Source organism: Saccopteryx bilineata, chromosome 7 (genome assembly GCF_036850765.1).
Source record: "Saccopteryx bilineata isolate mSacBil1 chromosome 7, mSacBil1_pri_phased_curated, whole genome shotgun sequence".
NCBI lineage: Eukaryota > Metazoa > Chordata > Mammalia > Chiroptera > Emballonuridae > Saccopteryx > Saccopteryx bilineata.
Genome location: NC_089496.1, coordinates 30,395,559 through 30,417,099, shown reverse-complemented (window position 1 = coordinate 30,417,099; position 21,541 = coordinate 30,395,559). Strand labels below are relative to the sequence as shown.

Sequence of the window (21,541 nt, the reverse complement as noted above, 5' to 3'; positions counted from 1 at the left end):
GAATTATCCGATTCCAGAATCTCATCTTGAGGCTGCTTCTTAGGATCCCTTCTATGAGTACATCAACGTTCTTAGTTTAGGTTCCTTCAGAAGATCAGGAGGCAAGGATATGAGTGGCAGCAGTTTGCTTGGGAGATGCAGGGCACATCGGTAGGAGAGAGAGAAATGACACAGGAAGGAGAAAGCAGCTAACAACACGAATGCCAGTAAGTCAGTTTCTGTGGTGGGAGAGGAGCTTAAGTCTGACAGGGTGTGGTGCAAAGCATGCAATCCTGAGTTATTTTACCCAGGGGAGAGGAAGCCTGGGTATTTCAGTACCAACTCCTAAGTATCATTGGGGCCAGGGTGATCCTGGGCTAACTCTCTGAATTGTACAGCCAGTCACACCACACAAGAGGTGCTGACTTGCACAGTTTGGAAAAAGGCTCTTATAACTGGCATTTGGAAGTTGGCAGAAAACTACCAACATTGTAAGGTCTGAAGAAAATTGTTAGAAGCATGATATTGTCTTTTACAAAATCTTTATAATTTGCCTTTCACAAATTTTCTTTTTAATCCACTTGACTTGATTTTGGTTTTTGTGTAGTATTTGGAACCAATTATATTGTTATTGTTTTTTAATTTATTTTTAATCTCCTTCCTTCCTTCCTTTCCTTCCTTCCTTTTTTCCTTCCTTCCTTCCTTCCTTCCTTCCTTCCTTCCTTCCTTCCTTCCTCCCTTCCTTCCTTCCTTCCTTCCTTCCTTCCTTCCTTCCTCTCTCCCTCCCTCCCTCCTTTCCTTCCTTCCTTCCTTCCTTCCTTCCTTCCTTCCTTCCTTCCTTCCTTCCTTCCTTCCTTCCCTCCCTCCTTTCTTCTTCCCTCCCTTCCTCCTTCCCTTCCTTTCTTCTTTCCATTTTCTTTTTTTCTTCTTTTTTTTATGTCTTTTACCTTTTATTTTTAAATGGATAGCTAATTGTCTCAGCAACTTTTATTGAAAATTCCATTTTTTTCTATTCATTTTCTATGCCACCATGACCATGTACCAAATGTCCAACTAACCCATATATTTAATGCCAAGTTAAATAGTATCTCCTTAAAACTTTTATTTTCTAACTATTCACTACAGGCTAACAAAATATCCACAAATACTATCAAATATGAATTGAGTATCTGATAGACTCTACTAATTATTTTGCATATTGCCTTGATTTTTAAATATATAACATTGTTTTCCTTGAACAATAAAATTTTTGTTTCTTCTTTCCTGATCCTTATTCTTGGCTTATTGTGGGGGCCAGAACACTTAGTCGTAATGTTGAATACAAATGGTGGTAGTGGACATCATTTCTTTATTTATGCTCTCAAAGCAAAAGCTTTCTGTGTTTCATCACTAACTCCATTAGTATTTTTCTCCCTTTAATATTGTTTTAATAAATATTTCTATTTTTCTGAGAGTTTGCATTTGATTAAATCATTAATACATGTTGCATATTATCAAGGACATTTCGCATTTCTTAAGACGCTCATGTCATTTTTGTCTTTTACTTCACGATTTGATAAGAAATAAACTTTTTATTTATTGTTCATTAAGACGTATTAGTAATGTGTTATCTTTGTTATATTTTTGATACATTATGTTATTTATTTTGTCTTATTTTATAGAGGAAAGAGGGTTGCTCTCTATGTTCTAAGTGAAGACAACATTTTTATATTGTTCTTTTCATAGTTTGAATCAAGGCAAAGAAATATGAGAAATGTGCTTTTTTATTTCTCTTAACTAAAATCAGTTACATAAGATTTGTTAGTATAATTTGTCCTTTAAATTCATTGAAGATGTCATGTTGGTTTAAGTGTGGAAATATTTTTTTAAAATATTGATTAAACTTATTTTGATCTCATAAGACTATAACAGGTTCTACACTTTTCTGAGTATAAAATTTTTTTCTAGGAATTTCTTTATATCACATAAATTTTTAATTTGTGGCAATATTGCTCACAAAGTCTCATAGTCTTTTTAAAAATTGTATTACTCTTCACTTTAGCATTTTATGTTATGTTATGTTATTTATTTATTTAGTTTTACAGGGATAGAGAGAGAGTCAGAGAGAGGGATAGATAGGGACAGACAGAAATGGAGAGAGATGAGAAGCATCAATAATCAGTTTTTCATTGCGACATCTTAGTTGTTCATTTATTGCTTTTTTTTTTTTTTTCTTTTGTATTTTTCCGAAGCTGGAAATGGGGAGAGACAGTCAGACAGACTCCTGCATGCGCCCGACCAGGATCCACCCGACATGCCCACCAGGGGGCGACACTCTGCCCACCAGGGGTCGATGCTCTGCCCCTCCGGGGCATTGCTCTGTTGCGACCAGAACCACTCTAGCGCCTGGGGCAGAGGCCAAGGAGCCATCCCCAGTGCCTGGGCCATCTTTGCTCCAATGGAGCCTTGGCTGTGGGAGGGGAAGAGAGAGACAGAGAGGAAGGAGGGGGGGGCAGAAGCAGATGGGCGCCTCTCCTGTTGTGCCCTGGCCGGGAATCGAACCCAGGACTTCTGCACGCCAGGCCGACGCTCTACCACTGAGCCAACCGGCCAGGGCCATTGATTACTTTCTTATATGTGCCATGACCACGGGCCTTCAGCAGATCAAGTAACCTCTTGCTCGAGCCAGCGACCTTGGGTCCAAGCTGGTAAGATTTTTGCTCAAGCCAGATGAGCCCGCACTCAAGCTGGCGACCTCGGGGTCTCTAACCTGGGTCCTCCGCATCTCAATACAATGCTCTATCTACTATGCCACCGCCTGGTCAGGCTAGCATTTTATGTTATTAATTACATATATTTTATTATATAAATATTTATATATTATATATATTTAATTATATATATACTTATATATATATATTTTAGCAAAAGAACGAGAAGGGGGGAAGGAGAGAGATGAGAAGCATCAATTCTTTGTCGTGGTGCCTTAGTTGTTCATCTATTGTTTTCTCATATGTGCTTTGATCAGGGAGCTCGAGCCAACCCAATGACTCCTTGTGTAAGTCAGTGACTCTGGGAACAAACCAGTGACCTTGGGCTTCAATCAGAGACAACAGGGTTGTGTCTATGATCCCACACTCATGCTGGTTGACCTGCGCTCACACAGGTGACCTTGGGGTTTCAAACCTGGGTGCTTAACATCCTCGGCCAATGATCTATCCACTGCACCACTGCCTGGTCAGTTTAATTCTTTTTTATTTTAATATGGTTTGTTTTTTTATGAGCTTTATTCTTTTTTTAAAAATTTAATTATAAAAAATCACCAGGCATAATTTAACATCTTAACCATTACTAAGTGTACAGTTCACTAAAATGTAATGTGGACTTGAAATGATCAATTGCTGAATTAATTTGATAAGACTAACATTTGAGATTTATAAATCCTGTATCAACTCCACAAGAGATAGGAAAATAGAGGACTTTAAGCAGAAAATACTTTCATTGTGTCAAGAAGGCCTATGTTAGTCTGAGCATTTTAGAACTTTAAAATAGTATTCAAATTTAAGAAAACATTGGGACTTTAATATGTGTGGCAACAAATGTTGAAAAACAGCTACACTACAGAAAAAAAATTCCTATAAAAGGATGCACATATATGGAACATTCAGTGAAACATAAGAAAAGATTGTAAAGATGCACTTTGAAAAAAGAATTTAAAGAGTACTTTATAGGAAATTTGGTGTCAAGTCAAAGCCAGATGGGCAGATATTTTATTTAAGAAGCTATTTCTAGCCAAATTGTGGAGGATGTATTGAAGTATAATGAATATTAAAAGTCAGATGTAATTTAATTTCTCCATCTTGCTTAATAATTTTGATTATAGATACTTCCTAATGTTGAAAAACTGATTCTGGTATCTGATACTCTATTCATTAAAACTAGGAAATTATTAACAGCTTAATTGAGTATATTCTACTTAAGATCAAATAAATGGAACTGATTAACACACAATTTTGCTCTTGAACACCACCAGCTCTATGCTTATGAAAATCACTGTATTATAAAACAGATTGTGCAGCCTTGGCCTGGAAGCTCAGTTGTTTAGAGCACCATCCAGATATGTCAAGATTTGGGATTGATCCCTGGTCAGGGCCAGTACATGAAACAAAAAATAAATACATAAATAAATGGAACAACAAGTTGATGTTTCTCTTTCTCATTCCTTTCCTGTCTTTCTCTAAAATCAATAAATAAAAATTGAAAAATAAGAAAATAAAATAGGTTGTACAAAATATTAAGTCAGTGTTTTTACCTGGTATAACAATTTTTGATTGTTTTGATGGTATAGTGGTAGTTTGTGTTTTGTTTCTTAGAATCCAAATTGTACCTACACTTTTTTGAGATTCTACAATCAGAGCTTTTACTGAATTTTGATACAATTTAAACTACTTATAGATTAATTATTACTTGAAAGTTTGGTAGGAGTACTCTACATGATTGCACCTATTGACTTACATCAGAGTTAAGATTTCACCCACCTTTGTAATTTTGTCAATGATTATTTTTATATTAAAGTTTCTAGACTCATCTTTTGTGAGTTTTTAATAAGCCTTTATTTATGGACATACTATACAGTTCACCAAGATTATAAAATACATTAAGAATGTAGCAATTTCTTCAGTACTTGCAGGTATATTAACTTTATTTCCCATCATTTTTTTTTATTTTAATAAATTTTTATTAATGGTAATGGGATGACATTAATAAATCAGGGTACATATTTTCAAAGAAAACATGTCTAGGTTATTTTGTCATCAAATTATGTTGCAAACCCCTCGCCCAAAGTCAGATTGTCCTCCGTCACCCTCTATCTAGTTCTCTGTGCCCCTCCCCCTCCCCCTAACTCTCTCCCTCCCTCCCTCCCATGTCTTCCCTCCCCCCCCACCCTTGGTAACCACCACACTCTTGTCCATGTCTCTTAGTCTCATTTTTATGTTCCACCAATGTATGGAATCATGTAGTTCTTGTTTTTTTCTGATTTGCTTATTTCACTCCTTATAATGTTATCAAGATCCCACCATTTTGCTGTAAATGATCTGATGTCATCATTTCTTATGGCTGAGTAGTATTCCATAGTGTATATGTGCCACATCTTCTTTATCCAGTCTTCTATTGAAGGGCTTTTTGGTTGTTTCCATATCTTGGCCACTGTGAACAGTGCTGCAATGAACATGGGGCTACATGTGTCTTCACGTATCAATGTTTCTGAGGTTTTGGGGTATATACCCAGTAGAGGGATTGCTGGGTCATAAGGTAGTTCTATTTGCAGTTTTTTGAGGAACCACCATACTTTCCTCCATAATGGTTGTACTACTTTACAGTTCCACCAACAGTGAATGAGGGTTCCTTTTTCTCCACAGCCTCTCCAACATTTGCTCTTACCCGTCTTGTTGATAATAGCTAATCTAACAGGGGTGAGGTGGTATCTCATTGTAGTTTTGATTTGCATTTCTCTAATAACTAATGAAGCTGAGCATCTTTTCATATATCTGTTGGCCATTTGTATCTCTTCCTGGGAGAAGTGTCTGTTCATGTCCTCTTCCCATTTTTTTATTGGATTGCTTGTTTGTTTGTTGTTGAGTTTTATGAGTTCTTTGTAAATTTTGGATATTAGGCCCTTATCTGAGCTGTCGTTTGAAAATATCAGTTCCCATATAGTTGGCTGTCTGTTTATTTTGATATCAGTTTCTCTTGCTGAGCAAAAACTTTTAATTCTGATGTAGTCCCATTCATTTATCTTTGCCTTCACTTCTCTTGCCATTGGAGTCAAGTTCATAAAATGTTCTTTAAAACCCAGGTCCATGATTTTAGTACCTATGTCTTCTTCTATGTACTTTATTGTTTCAGGTCTTATATTTAGGTCTTTGATCCATTTTGAATTAATTTTAGTACACGGGGACAGGCTGTAGTCGAGTTTCATTCTTTTGCATGTGGCTTTCCAGTTTTCCCAACAACATTTGTTGAAGAGGCTTTCTTTTCTCCATTGTGTGTTGTTGGCCCCTTTATCAAAGATTATTTGACCATATATATGTGGTTTTATTTCTGGGCTTTCTATTCTGTTCCATTGGTCTGAGTGTCTATTTTTCTGCCAATACCATGCTGTTTTGATTATCGTGGCCCTATAATATAGTTTAAAGTCAGGTATTGTAATGCCCCCAGCTTCATTCTTTTTCCTTAGGATTGTTTTGGCTATTCGGGGTTTTTTATAGTTCCATATAAATCTGATGATTTTTTGTTCCATTTCTTTAAAAAATCTCATAGGGATTTTGATGGGAATTGCATTAAATTTGTATATTGCTTTGGGTAATATGGCCATTTTGATTATATTTATTCTTCCTATCCAAGAACAAGGAATATTTTTCCATCTCATTGTATCTTTTTCGATTTCCCTTAACAATGCTTTGTAATTTTCATTATATAGGTCCTTTATGTTCTTTGTTATGTTTATTCCTAGGTATTTTATTTTTTTTGTTGCAATCGTGAAGGGGATTATTTTTTTGAGTTCGTTTTCTAATATTTCATTGTTGGCATATAGAAAGGCTATGGACTTTTGTATGTTAATTTTGTATCCTGCAACCTTACTGTATTGGTTTATTGTTTCTAATAATCTTTTTGTGGAGTCCTTCGGGTTTTCGATGTATAGGATCATATCATCAGCAAAAAGTGATAGCTTTACTTCTTCTTTTCCGATATGGATGCCTTTTATTTCTTTGTCTTGTCTGATTGCTCTGGCCAGAACTTCTAACACCACGTTGAATAAGAGTGGAGAGAGTGGACAACCCTGTCTTGTTCCTGATTTAAGGTAGAAAGTCCTCAGTTTTATGCCGTTTAATAGGATGTTGGCTGATGGTTTATCATATATGGCCTTTATCATGTTGAGATATTTTCCTTCTATACCCATTTTGTTGAGAGTCTTAAACATAAAATTGTGTTGTATTTTATCAAAAGCCTTTTCTGCATCTATTGATAAGATCATGTGGTTTTTGTTCTTTGTTTTGTTGATATGGTGTATTACGTTAACCGTTTTGCGTATGTTGAACCATCCTTGAGATTCTGGGATGAATCCCACTTGATCATGATGTATTATTTTTTTAATATGTTGTTGTATTCGGTTTGCCAGTATTTTGTTTAGTATTTTAGCATCTGTATTCATTAGAGATATTGGTCTGTAGTTTTCTTTCTTTGTGCCATCCTTGCCAGGTTTTGGTATGAGGGTTATGTTGGCCTCATAAAATGTGTTTGGAAGTATTGCTTCTTCTTCAATTTTTTGGAAGACTTTGAGTAGAATAGGAACCAAGTCTTCTTTGAATGTTTGATAGAATTCACTAGTATAACCGTCTGGGCCTGGACTTTTATTTTTGGGGAGATTTTTAATAGTTTTTTCTATTTCCTCCCTGCTGATTGGTCTGTTTAGGCTTTCTGCTTCTTCATGACTCAGTCTAGGAAGGTTGTATTGTTCTAGGAATTTATCCATTTCTTCTAGGTTGTTGTATTTGGTGGCATATAATTTTTCATAGTATTCTACAATAATTCTTTGTATTTCTATGATGTCTGTGGTGATCTCTCCTCTTTCATTTTGGATTTTATTTATTTGAGTCCTGTGTCTTTTTTCCTTGGTGAGTCTTGCCAAGGGTTTGTCAATTTTGTTGATCTTTTCAAAGAACCAGCTCCTTGTTTTATTGATTTTTTCTATAGTTTTTCTGTTCTCTATTTCATTTATTTCTGCTCTGATTTTTATTATCTCCTTTCTTCGGCTGGTTTTGGGTTGTCTTTGTTCTTCTTTTTCTAGTTCCTTAAGGTGTGAAGTTAAGTGGTTTACTTCGGCTCTCTCTTGTTTGTTCATATAGGCCTGAAGTGATATGAACTTTCCTCTTATTACTGCTTTTGCTGCATCCCAGAGATTCTGATATGTGGTATTTTCATTTTCATTTGTTTGTATATATCTTTTGATTTCTGCGCTTATTTCTTCTTTGACCCATTCATTTTTTAGAAGTATGTTGTTTAGTTTCCACATTTTTGTGGGTTTTTCCCCCTCTTTTTTGCAGTTGAATTCTAGTTTCAAGGCTTTATGATCAGAAAATATGCTTGGTACAATTTCAATTTTTCTAAATTTGCTGATATTGTCTTTGTGGCCCAACATATGGTCAATTCTTGAGAATGTTCCATGTACACTAGAGAAAAATGTATACTCTGTCGCTTTGGGATGAAGTGTCCTGTAGATGTCTATTATATCCAGGTGTTCTAGTATTTCGTTTAAGGCCACTATATCTTTATTGATTCTCTGTTTGGATGACCGATCTAGAGCCGTCAGCGGTGTATTGAGGTCTCCAAGTATGATTGTATTTTTGTTAGTTTTTGTTTTAAGGTCAATAAGTAGCTGTCTTATAAATTTTGGTGCTCCTTGGTTTGGTGCATATATATTAAGGATTGTTATGTCTTCTTGATTCAACTTCCCCTTAATCATTATGAAATGACCATTTTTGTCTCTGAGTACTTTTTCTGTCTTGTAGTCAGCATTATTAGATATGAGTATTGCTACACCTGCTTTTTTTTGGGTGTTGTTTGCTTGGAGTATTGTTTTCCAGCCTTTCACTTTGAATTTGTTTTTATCCTTGTTGCTTAGATGTGTTTCTTGTAGGCAGCATATAGTTGGATTTTCTTTTTTAATCCATTCTGCTACTCTGTGTCTTTTTATTGGTAAGTTTAATCCATTTACATTTAGTGTAATTATTGACACTTGTGGGTTCCCTACTGCCATTTTATAAATTGCTTTCTGTTAGTTTTGTATCTAGTTTGATTCTTCTCTTTTGTTTTTCTATCATTTGTTTTTGTTTGTTTGTGTTCCATACTTCTTTCCTCTGTTGCTACCTTTTTTAAGTCAAGTGTTTTTGTGGTGGTTTTTTTAAGGGTGGTTACCATTAAGTAATGAAAAGGGTACCTACCATATTCATTGTAGTACCCTATCTTATAAGTATTTCTGCACTTCATCATCCTTTGCTACTGTTAATCTCCATCCTCTCCCCCCTTTTTTTCCTTTGTTGTCACAGTTTAAGTTTGGTTTTATTGTGTTCTTGGTGGAGCTGTTACTTGTGGTGTTGTTTCTTTTGTTCTTTGAATCTGGTTGGAAAACCCCCCTTAGTATTTCCTGGAGTGGGGGCTTTCTGTTGATAAATTCTCTCATCTTTTCTGTATTTGTGAATGTTTTTATATCTCCTTCATACTTGAAGGATAGCTTTGATGGGTATAGTATTCTTGGCTGAAAGTTCCTCTCTTTCAGGGCTTTAAATATTGGGGTCCACTCTCTTCTAGCTTGTAGAGTTTCTGCTGAGAAATCTGATGATAATCTAATAGGCCTTCCTTTATATGTTGTACTCTTCTTTTCCCTGGCTGCCTTGAGAATTTTTTCTTTGTCATTGTTTTGTGTCATCTTTATTATGATGTGCCTTGGAGTGGGTTTGTTGGGGTTAAGAAAACTTGGTGTTCTGTTTGCTTCTTGAATTTGAGGCTTTAGTTCCTTCCACAGGCTTGGGAAGTTCTCGTCTATTATTTGTTTGAGTATATTCTCCATTCCATTTTCTTTCTCTTCTCCCTCTGATATACCTATTATTCTTATGTTATTCTTTCTGATGGAGTCAGACAATTCCTGTAGGGCTTTCTCATTTTTCATTATTTTTGAGTCTCTTTCTTCTTCTCTCTGTTGTGCCTCAAGTTGTTTGTCTTCTATTTCACTAATCCTATCTTCAATCTGGGCTGTTCTGTTAGCTAAGCTTGTTACCTCGTTTTTCAGCTCGTGAATTGAGTTTTTCATTTCTGTTTGATTTGTTTTTATAGTTTCAATTTCCTTGGTAATATATTCTTTGTGTTCATTGAGTTGTTTTCTGATCTCCCTATATTGCCTTTCTGTGTTTTCTTGTATATCTCTGAGTATTTTTAAGATTTCTAGTTTAAATTCTCTGTCATTTAGCTCCAAGGCTTCCAATATGTTAAGTCTTTTCTCCATAGATTTTTCCACATCTATTTGTGTTACCTCTCTTTCTTTTGTATCCATAATATTCGATTTCCTCTTTCTTATCGGCATCTGAGGGTGGTCTTATTGATAGCACTAATTAGAATTAATAAAGAGTAAAAAGAGAAAAAAAAAAAAAGGGTAAAACACCCCACAAAAAAAAACAGTAATAATTTATTATTTCCCCCTTTTTTCTCTCTTCTCTTTCCCTCCTCTCCCCTCCTCAGGGAAATATCGTGCCTATAATGGAGGGCCTGATTTGGGGTGAAGAGTTCAAGGGGCAAAAAAAGGGAGTAGGGACCTACTAAATGCAAAAAAAAAAAAAAAAAAAAAAAAAAAAAAAGGAAGAAAATCTTAGACAAGCATAAGATGATTTGCTTGTAAGTGATGGTCAACTAAGAGATATAATGAGAGGGATAAGAGGGAATCAGAAAAAAGGACCAAAAAAGAATAATAAAGAAGAAAAAATAAAAATAATAAGTAAAAATCTGTTGTATTAAGTGGAGCAAAGACTAAATACACTGGAGACCTTGGGTTGGCAGGACCCAAAATGCCACAAAAATAAACAAACAAGAGAAAAAAAAATAAAAACAAAAGCAAAAAAGAGAAATAAAACCAAAAAAAAGCCTTGAGTCCCAAATTAACTAATTTGTTCGTGATTGAGGATTATATGGGAGGAAAGTAAAATGAGAAAAGAAAAAACGAATAGAAAGGAAAAAATAAGAAAAAGAGAAAAACGAAGGAAGAAATAAAATAGGAGGAGAAAAAAACAAAATAAAGCAAGACAAAAAAAAACAAACAAAAGAGGAGAGAGTGAGAGTTAAGTGTTTTGGAGTATAACCTTAAAGGAGGGTGAGGATGAAGAAGAAAAATAAAATGCAACACTCATGGGTAGTGTAGTTCAAGAAAGGGGAAGCATAAGATGGGCAGAGAATAGAAGGACCGAGGTGGAGGAAATAAAGGCAAAAAGATAGAAGAAACAAGCAACAACAACAACAAAAAATTAGTGGATCAAGTTGTAAAGTCTGTGGGTTTTTCTTGATTTTGAGAGGTTAACTTCTTCCTTTTTCTTTTCTCTCCCTCTTCCTAGTCGGTGACTCTGTACCCCAGGCTCTGCCCCTGTGTCACTCTTAGTTAGGGATTTGCAGTTGATGGGATTCTATGGCAATGTCATATAATTGGCTTTAGTCTTGCTGGAAGTAAAGGCTTGTTGGCGTTTGCAGGGTCCAACGATGAGAGAGTTTGCTTTCCTGGATTCACTCTCCTAGTCCCCCCTTTCTGAATTAGCAGCCTGGTGATCCAGCTATAAGGCTGCAACTGCTTCTGCCTGGGAAGTAAGAGGCTCAAAGAGCTGGGAAATCCCCACTCTATCCCCACTCAGTGCAAGGCTTTGGGAAAGGCTCTGAGAGTCAGGGCCTCCAGTGTAATCAGGCGGGGGTGGGAGTCAATTGTTGTCAAGGTGACTGTTCAGCGCCTATCATTTAGTTGGGCCTCTCAACCCAGGCTTTCCACACTTTGTAGCCTGTTTTTGCAGGGAAGAAGAGGCACTAGTCTCTGCTTACGACTAGTGTAGTATAGACCTTATTATCTGCCAAGTCCTTCTTGTTAGCGTTTATCCCTGAATATGGAGGCTCTATCAATCAGAAGTTGCCCCCGCCCCTTTAGCGAGAGGCACTAAAAAATATCACGCCTCTTGTCTTGGATCGCTGAACTGAGAGAGATCTTATCAATTAGAACCGAGGGTGCGCAGATTTTATGGGTTAAGCTAATTTCAGTGATTGGGTCGCAGCTGTGTTTCCGAAGGTATTTTAGGCTGCCTGCGCGCGCCCCTCCCCCAACGCTTGATTGTTAGCTTGAATGGCTGGGTGAGGTGCCCCGCCCACGGAGAGAATCTCCCAAGCCTCTCCCGCTCGCCCCGCCGCTGGCGGCTGGACCGCACCAGGCGCAGGATAATGGAGCCCCTTGGGTGTGCGGGCCAGTAGGGCGCCCTGGGCACGTGGAATGCCCAAGGCACCGGTGGCCGGCGACCCCCACTCGCAGTGTGCGGGCCGCTGGGAACGTCAGCAGTGCTCAACCGGACCGCGCGCGCGCGGCGGCTCGCGGTCGGCCGCTCGCGGCGGCTTGCGGTTCCCAAGTATATGGGCTGACTCACCGCGGTCGCTGCGGTAGCTTCCTCCACACTCTCGTCTCTCAGATTCAAGTGATAACAGTCCTTTTGCTTTCAGTTTGTGTGGAACTCCGGAATGCTCCGAGGATAAATTTTTCTGTTTCTAGTTGATAAATTTGTTGTGATTTAGGGGAGAGCTGTCGGACGCGCTTCTCACGGCGCCATTTCCGTGACGTCACCCCCATCATTTTTATATTTGCAAAAGTGAATGCTTTCAATATAGTATTACAAAGCTTTTGCTTGTCTGTCTCACACAACCATATATTGATATATTTACATATTTATATATTCTACACACACACACACTGGTATATATACACAAATTAATAGGGAAATTCCACAGGGATAAAAGAGAAAACTAAATGAATTTGAATAAATGAAGAAATCTCTGCAGAGAGAGAAGGCAGTTTTGATCTACATTATGAACAGGCAGATGGCTACCCCTGCAAAGGAGAATGGAAAGCCATAGGTTAAGTTTGGGGAAAACCTGGAGAAAGCTTTGAGAGATGGGCCTCATGCCCTGCAAAGGTCATTGTAGAACACCTTGAAGTTACAAGTCAGAAACACAGAAGGATCATCTCACTGAAGGGACCAGTGGCATAACTTGAGGAGAGTCTTGAAGCCCAGTCTTGTCACTAAATTAGTCTTTTCTAAAGGTACTGTTTCACACTTAATGTTTCAACTATGTCTGTATTACATGCCTTATTATATACTAAGTGAGATCGTTTTTATGTTTATTTTTGTTTTCTTTTTCCAAGGAGAGGAGGGGAGATAGACTCCCACATGCACCCCAACTGAAATCCACCTGGCAACCCTATCTGTGACTGGTGCTCTGCTATCTTGGGCCATGCTCATAACTGAACTATTTTTAGTGCCTGAGGCGGAGCCATCCTCGGCACCTGGGGCCAATGTGCTCAAACCATTCAAGCCATTGCTTTGGGAGGGGAAGAGAGAGAGAGAGAGACAAGAGAGGGGGGAGAAGTAAAGAAACAAATGGTCACTTCCTCTGTGTGCCTTGACTAGGAATCAAACCCGGACATCCACATGCCAGGCCAACATTCTACCACTGAGCCAACCAGCTAGGGTGTTTTTAAGTTTATTAAAAATATCTTATATTTGAAAATTTTAGCTGTGCATAACTTAGAGTAGACTTGATCAGACAGGCAAGGATTATAGAATATTAAATCTTTATTAAAATAATACAATGCTGTCTTCAATCTGTCTTTTATGTTAGCTAGCAAACTTAAGAGAGACCTTTCAAATGAGTGAGTTTTCATTGCTAATGATCTTGTCCAATTATTTTTTTATTTAGTTAACATACATCACTTTCTGCTATTAATAATCAATCTTAATTATGGATGTCCTATTAATTCTAGGCAAAGAAGTGCAGTGATAATTTTAAGAAGACTTAATGAAAATACCACAGTGAGTCTGTGATGAGAATGACGAAAAGCATTTTTCACAAGTTGGTCCCAATTATTCTTTATATCTACTTAGTGAGTATGGGAAGTAGAAGGACTATTATGTTACTAATACTTCAAATAACCTGGCAAGAGTCTAAAGGCATATAAGTAAACTATCTCTAATATGAGTGGCACTAAAATTCACTTGAGCAGCAATTTATTAAGTGTGCCAGGAATTGAACTAGGCGCTGTGGTACAAAGCTGTCTGTACAAAGTGTTTCACTGTAAACACAAGTGATCAGATTTTTATTTTCTGTAGCCTGGAAGAAAAAATGGAGGAGATCAAATAAACAGCAGATGGAAAGAGAGGAGCAGCAAAAAGATATGTGTAATTATATTTATCAGACTATATGAAGTGTATTATAGTGTGTATAGTATAAATACACTATATGTGTAATTATATTTATCAGACTATCGTTGCATAACTTGTACTACCTTCTACTTGATTCTAAATTAAGACTAGAATGCAGAAAAGGAAAAGTTTTAAAGACAACTGAGTTATTATAAACAAGTATACTTGTCTTATTCATTCCTAACTGCATTGATATACCCTGTTTCAAATCTTGCTATTCTTCAAATATATGTGAAATTTTCTTCTTCTCTTTACATTTGGATGTTTCTTACTGTGCTCTTGTATAATATTTGTATTTCTTTTCTGCATGTTCAAACTTTAAAAATAAAAGCAACTCCAGGGGTCCTCGGCTTACGATAGTCTTAGCATACATTTCCAGTTTAAGATGTTCACTCCCATAAAAACTAAAAGAAATTGAGATATGAGTGTTTCTTCTTACACCATTAGCATAATACTTACAGATCACACGGGCAAACTAGTTTGGTTGTGTGTGGTGGAAGAATATGCAGAACAGAGTACAGTGCAGTATGTTTATGCTCTTTCTCTATCTGTGGCTTAGTCATGTTTTATGTCCTAGATTATGATTTTACAACTCGGTTAGGATAAGTAAATGACTTAGGCTAGGGTGTGTTTCAATTTACACCAAAATTCAGGTTACGTCACTGTCATAGGAATGGAATTGTGTCTTAACTCAATAATCCCCCATATATATATATATTCCTACATGCTTATGATTCCAGTCACCGCAAATGTGATAGTTTCTATTTATTAAAAATGAACATTAAAGCAGATCTTACTGTTAAAATGATTGTATTGAAAAATCATGCCTCCCTTCTCTCTTCTCCCCAATCCATGCTTCAATCTTGCAGATTGCTCTCTTTTCCCTATTTGCAGCACTACATGACTACTGGCATTGTATTAAAAGTTCCTTTTATTGCACCATTTTTAATTTGGAACATTAACAGAATGTTTTTACCCAGTTAAATAAGTAGAGAATTCTATGGTTAAAAAAGAAATAAATTAAAAATAAATGTCACAAACATCTATTACAGTAACATACTTTGAGACAAAATAATCTGATAGTGCAAAGTTCTGGCTTGTAGGCTATCTGGTGAAATCACTGTATGACTCAGTACCAATAAACTCAGCCTTGGAACAAAGATAAAATTTAAATTCATTTTTTTACAGTCCAAATATAGATCTTTGGGGCAAAGTTTTCTTAGGTCAAAGAAAATAAATATTGTGCCAATTCTTTCACAAAGACAAAAAATGAAGCCAGTATTTTGAATTCCATATAAACTGGTTTTCATTCAAATGTTCATATAAGCAGTATTTTTTCCTGTGAAGAATAAGTCCCCCTTCTAATTAGAGTATAAAAATGTGATAGATATAATATAAAATGTGACCATCATCATTTCTAAGTTGTGTTTTTTCCAGTTAGAACTCACAGGTGTCTTTTAAACAATGATGTATTAGAATGAAGACTCTTTTTTTACTCAATTGTTTGTGAACTACCTTTATAATAATAATGCATTTGCATTTTTAATTTCCTCAGTTGTAAATGAGCACCTCTGAACCACTTCCTAATTATTTCACAATTTTCTTGTATTGTTCATTATTCATGTTCTCTGTTTACAAAATAAAAGTGACTTTTCCTCCAAAGGTCCAAAGGACATTTGCAATTTTTATCATGCCAAACATAGATTCTTTGGCTCTGTTTAAGAAATAAGGAGTAGCCCTGGCCGGTTGGCTCAGTGGTAGAGCGTCGGCCTGGCGTGAAGAAGTCCCGGGTTCGATTCCCGGCCAGGGCCACATAGGAGAAGCGCCCATCTGCTTCTCCACCCCTCCCCCTCTCCTTCCTCTCTGTCTCTCTCTTCCCCTCCCGCAGCCGAGGCTCCATTGGAGCAAAGATGGCCCGGGCGCTGGGGATGGCTCCTTGGCCTCTGCCCCAGGCACTAGAATGGCTCTGGTCACAACAGAGCGACCCCCCGGAGGGGCAGAGCGTCGCCCCCTGGTGGGTGTGCCGGGTGGATCCCGGTCAGGCGCATGCGGGAGTCTGTCTGACTGTCTCTCCCCGTTTCTAGCTACAGAAAAATACAATAAATAAATAAATAAATAAATAAAATAAAAAAAAGTAATAAGGAGTAAAAGAAAACATAGGAACATAGTGTTCAACCAGAAACAACTTAATGGACATACCTGTTCACCCATCATATAGAAAAGAGTTTAGGGCAGGGTGTATATTGTGATGTTATAGAAACCATGCGTATTATTTTTAAATTGATGTTATGATGTTTTCTGCTTAACTCATCTTATTTGAGCGAGCTACCTAGTTTATATAAACCTTAATATAAACCAGCTACCTATAATAGTTTATATAAAAGTTTATTCAGGGACTATCTATAATGTGGTGTTGGAGCCAGTTCCTACTGGCTTTGAGAACCTAAGGTTCATATCTCTTTCAACTATTGCTTAGTCACATCATTTGTAGCCTGAAGTTGGCCATGGCAAAAATATCTACACCATGAAAAGTGTCAAATACTATCAACAAGGACTAGCCAATTTACAAGTAGACAACTGCCTATGAGGCTTGGTAGAATTACTTTCCCCTGCCAAAAAAATATAAGCAAAACAATTTCTAATATAATCACTTGAGGAGGCTATGTGATGATAGTGTTAAAATCAGTGAAAGGGCGAGCAGTTAAAATGAAGTTGAAGGAATGGTGATGGCATTGGCTCTGGTACTTCCTTTATTGATTTGCTTTTTTTCTACATGTGCATACACAACTTCTGAGAGTAAGTCCCTCTGTTTCCTTTTAAGGAAAATGATATGACCAGACAAATTTTCTTTATTATAAAATTTACCACTTCTTTTCTCTTTCTTTCCTGGAAAGAATCCACGATATGTCCACATTAGCATGAATTCACCCTTTATAATAAATGCTTTATGGTAAGAATTAGAAACAGTTTCATTGAACCATTTGAATTAAAAGGGAAACATATAGGAAGTTAGGAACCAAAAGGAAATCAGAGTGGAGTGAATTGTTTGAACGACTCATATATATAATTATAATTATATATATAATTGTTTTTGTCTCTGTTGTAAACATGAGCTACGTATCCAGGCATATAGTAGTTGTATTTATTTTATCTATTCTATAGTAAAATAGTTCTTCCTGAGCTTATCACTTAGCCCTCAAGAGACTATTCTTGTCAGCATCCATTTAGATCAGAAGAATGAATCCAGGTTTTATGAAGAAATTTAACCAATTTGGGTATCCTTCCTTACAGAAAATGATACAATATTATGAATGGAAAATTAGGTGTAAAGTTAAATGTGTAATTAAAACACAAAAAAATTACATAAAAGTAAACATTTTACAATACTGACAAATACCAGTAAAATATAAAACACAGACTATTGGCCCTGGCCAGTTGGTTCAGTGATAGAGTGTCGGCTTGGCATGTGGATGTCCTGGGTTTGATTCAGATCAGGGCACACAGAAGAAGCAACCATCTCTTTCTTCATCCTTCCCCCTCTCCTTCCTTTTTATCCCTCTCTACTTTCTCTCTTTCTCTTGCCCTCCCACAGCCATGGCTCAAATGGTTTGAGTGAGTTGGCCCAGGTTACTGAGGAAGGCTCCATGGCCTCCACCTTAGATGTTAAAATGTCTCGGTTGCCAAGCAATGGAGGAGCAGCCCCAGATGGGCTTGGCATCACTCCCTAGTGGGCTTGCTGAATGTATCCCATTGAGGGTGCATGCGGGAGTCTGTCTCTGCCTCCCTGCCTCTCTAATAATTATAGTAATACAATAATAATAATAATAATAATAACAAAACAGAATATTATAATAATATTTTAAATAATTACTATCCAGGCATACCTACATTTTTGGCTGCTTCCTCTTTGTCTTTTTATATGACCACAATTTTTAAATAACTTTTTATAGAGAAAAAAAATTAGGTATTTTTTTAGATTGATCAAAATGTTGTTTATTATCACTGATATTTTGATCGGTTTTGATGATAACAGAAGACTGTATTTATAGATTTATACAATGAATGACTGGAATCATCTTCTAGACTATCTTCTGGCTGCACATATCTCTAAGCTTACTTCTCTTTTATCAACCTCATCCTTCTGGTGCCAGGCCACACAGAACATGTTCATTCTCTGCTAGCTCTCTGTGAGTGACAGGATAGGAAACTGAAGCTTCACCCTGATTGACAATTTGACTATGGCTACCAAGTTATTACATATTTATATATAAAGCCACATCCCCAATCACAAATATGTTAACATGCTTTTAGAAATAAAAAACTACACAAGTCTTATATTAGCTTCTCACTATCCAGAAAAGATATACTGTATTTGGTACATGATGCATGGTCTAGGATCCCTACCTCTCTCTTTCTCTCTCTCTCTCTCTCTCTCTCTCTCACTTTAGATTCTTAGTGGTAGTCAAAAACTAGAAGACATTTGAGACACATGACATACTCATTATGGGAACACACTTAATAATCAAAATTTGAATATATTTATAAAATAAATCAGCGATGTACCTTTCTTTTTCAATATTGCATACTATTATCCTACTTAAGTTAGCATAATTGCATAAGAAATAAATACATTTGAAATCTATTTTTTCTTGTACAGCAGATCCTTAGGTTATGACACAGTTCTGTTCCTATGACAGTGATGTAACTTGAATTTTGGTGTAAGTTAAAATACACACTAGCCTAAGTCACTTACCTATTCTAACACAATTGTAAAATCATCATCTAGAACATAAAAAAAATACTAAGCCACAGAAAAAGGAAAAGGACATAAGTACACTATACTGTACACTGTACTGAAGTAACAGAAAAAAATGTGTTTAAGAAAAATTCCTTACCTCTATCCTGTGTCTGGCTTGTGCACTGTAAGGGGCATTGCAAGGCAGGAAAGAGTGACCTATTGGGAGGAGGAAGCTGGAGAGGCAGGAGAACCTGCAGAAGGTGCTGGAGATACTGGGTCAGGTGAATCAGGATTGCCTAAGAAACATGCAGGTGATGCTGGAAATGATTCTATCTGTACTACAGGTGTTTCATCTCAAGAAGCAGCTGATGTAGAGGGTACAGGATCTGTTGCAGGCCTACCTTCTTAAAGAATTGTTCAAGGCTAATCAGAAGGTTGATGGCTAATTAGAAGGTTGATGACTTTCTCTCTTCCAAAATCTGCCTATAGCATTGCAAGGCATCCATAACAACTCTGTAGACCTTACTGAATTTGTTGAATTTGTCACCGCTGGGGTCCTCAGACTAAAACTGTGCCAACCCATTCTCTACCATAGAAAAACCTTCTGGCAAACCCTTGGTAGTAACACTCTTGGGTTCTGGGGTTTCTATGTCTTCCTTTTCAATCAGCTGCTTCTCCAGATGCATGAGGTCCTCAACGGACTGCTCTTCTCTATGTGATGGCAGTAGCTCTGACTTTCATTTAGGAGCCTTAATAAGGGCCAGAAAGTCGCCAAACAAAACAACACAATAGAACACTTGTGCTTTTATCAGTCTGAAAGGGCGTAGGTAAGGGTTCTGGAGGACAGCAACTCCCTCAGAGGCCATGTTACTGCGTATTCTTCCGCCGCGTACAGCTAACCTAGTTCACCCACATAGTCCGTAAGTACAGTGCTAATGGCATAAGCCAAAACACTCACATCTCATTTTTTTAAGGTTTTTTTTTTTTTTTTTTTTTTCTGAAGTTGAAAACAGGGAGGCAGTCAGACAGACTCCTGCATGCACTGGACCAGGATCCACCCGGCATGCCCACCAGGGGGTGACGCTCTGCCCATTTAGGGCGTCACTCTGCCGCAATCAGAGCCATTCTAGCGCCTGAGGCAGAGGCCACAGAGCCATCCTCAGCGCCCTGGCCAACTTTGCTCCAATGGAGCCTTGGCTGCGGGAGGGGAAGAGAGAGACAGAGAGAAAGGAGAGTGGGGAGGGGTGGAGAAGCAGATGGGCGCTTCTCCTGTGTGCCCTGGGCGGGAATCGAACTGGGGACTCCCGCACGCCAGGCCGATGCTCTACCACTGAGCCAACTGGCCAGGGCCATTTTTTAAAGTTTTTATGAGAGTATCATTGTCGAGATTGGTGTAACCCAAGAACCCCTGTATATGTTGACATAATTTCTGAACATATTCTGAAGTGTTTCTCTAGCTAATAAAATTTTAAAGTGATAATTTTATACAATGTGTTAATTAGATTTATTTTTATTATGACCGGTCATTATTCAAATTTTCTGAGTAAACACTACAGAAATGCTTATGTTATTGATATTTAATAGCAGTATTAATATTTTCATTATTTAATTTGGGGGGTTTATACTAGACCTCCTTCTCACTACTATTACTAAACTACCATGCTTATCTAAATATTTATGCAACATATATTATAAAGCCTTGACTATAAACCATAAAAACACAATGATAAAAATAAATAGCTCATGCTTTTGATGTTATATTAATCTCATACTTATATTAAAACAACTCATGGTTGAGATTTCTTTTGTGTGATTACTATACATGGTCCTTCTTCTCATTTAGTAGTATACACAGAACTTGGGGAATTAAGATTATTTTAAAGAGACTATAAAATGTAAAAAGTAGTATAGTTGGATGATGTCTAATTTAACAGCCAAAATAAATTATGGGAGCCCAGTCAAATATTACAGTCTGCATAACAATAACCTTTAACTTGATTTGGTAGAAAGGAAACAAATCAAATGTAAAAGAATTAAACAGGAAAAAACTTGGGTCATGAGAATAGAAAATACCCCTTTTTTAACTAGATGAGGTAAAAGAATAGGGTGACTAATTAACCGTAAAGGAATTTTTAAGGTATTGGGAGAGAGGGAAGGAAAGGTGATGGAATAGTATCAGTTACAGGGTAAATTCTATGAACCGAACCATTTTCCCACTGTGGTCCCCATCCAAGGGAGCTAGACAGGTGAGCTGTGATGAGGAACCATATTAACTGTTCTCTCTAACAAAACTGTGGGAAAAACCTTAAGTTGTAGGCCCTGGCCGGTTGGCTCAGCGGTAGAGCGTCGGCCTCGCGTGCAGGGGACCCGGGTTCGATTCCCGGCCAGGGCACATAGGAGAAGCGACCATTTGCTTCTCCACCCTCTCCTTCCTCTCTGTCTCTCTCTTCCCCTCCCGCAGCCAAGGCTCCATTGGAGCAAAGATGGCCCGGGCGCTGGGCATGGCTCCTTGGCCTCTGCCCCAGGCGGCAGAGCGACCCCCCCGGAGGAGCAGAGCATCGCCCCCTGGTGGGCAGAGCGTCGCCCCTGGTGGGCGTGCCAGGTGGATCCCGGTCGGGCACATGCGGGAGTCTGTCTGACTGTCTTTCCCGTTTCCAGCTTCAGAAAAATACAAAAAAACAAACAAAACAAAAAACAAAAAAAAACCCTTAAGTTGTAAAAGAGCATCATGCCAATAGTGATCAGAGTGGAAATATGACAGTCATACACATGTGCAGATTTTGCTGAACCCTGTAAA

The 21,541-nt window shown here is 37.5% G+C and overlaps 1 non-coding gene across 1 annotated transcript; it reads left to right on the top strand.

The window, feature by feature from the left end:
• Positions 1-21,060: 21,060 nt before the first annotated feature.
• TRNAA-CGC (transfer RNA alanine (anticodon CGC)) lies at positions 21,061-21,136 on the top strand. Its single transcript has one exon. It is a non-coding gene; the product is annotated as a tRNA-Ala (tRNA).
• The last annotated feature ends 405 nt before the right edge of the window (positions 21,137-21,541 follow it).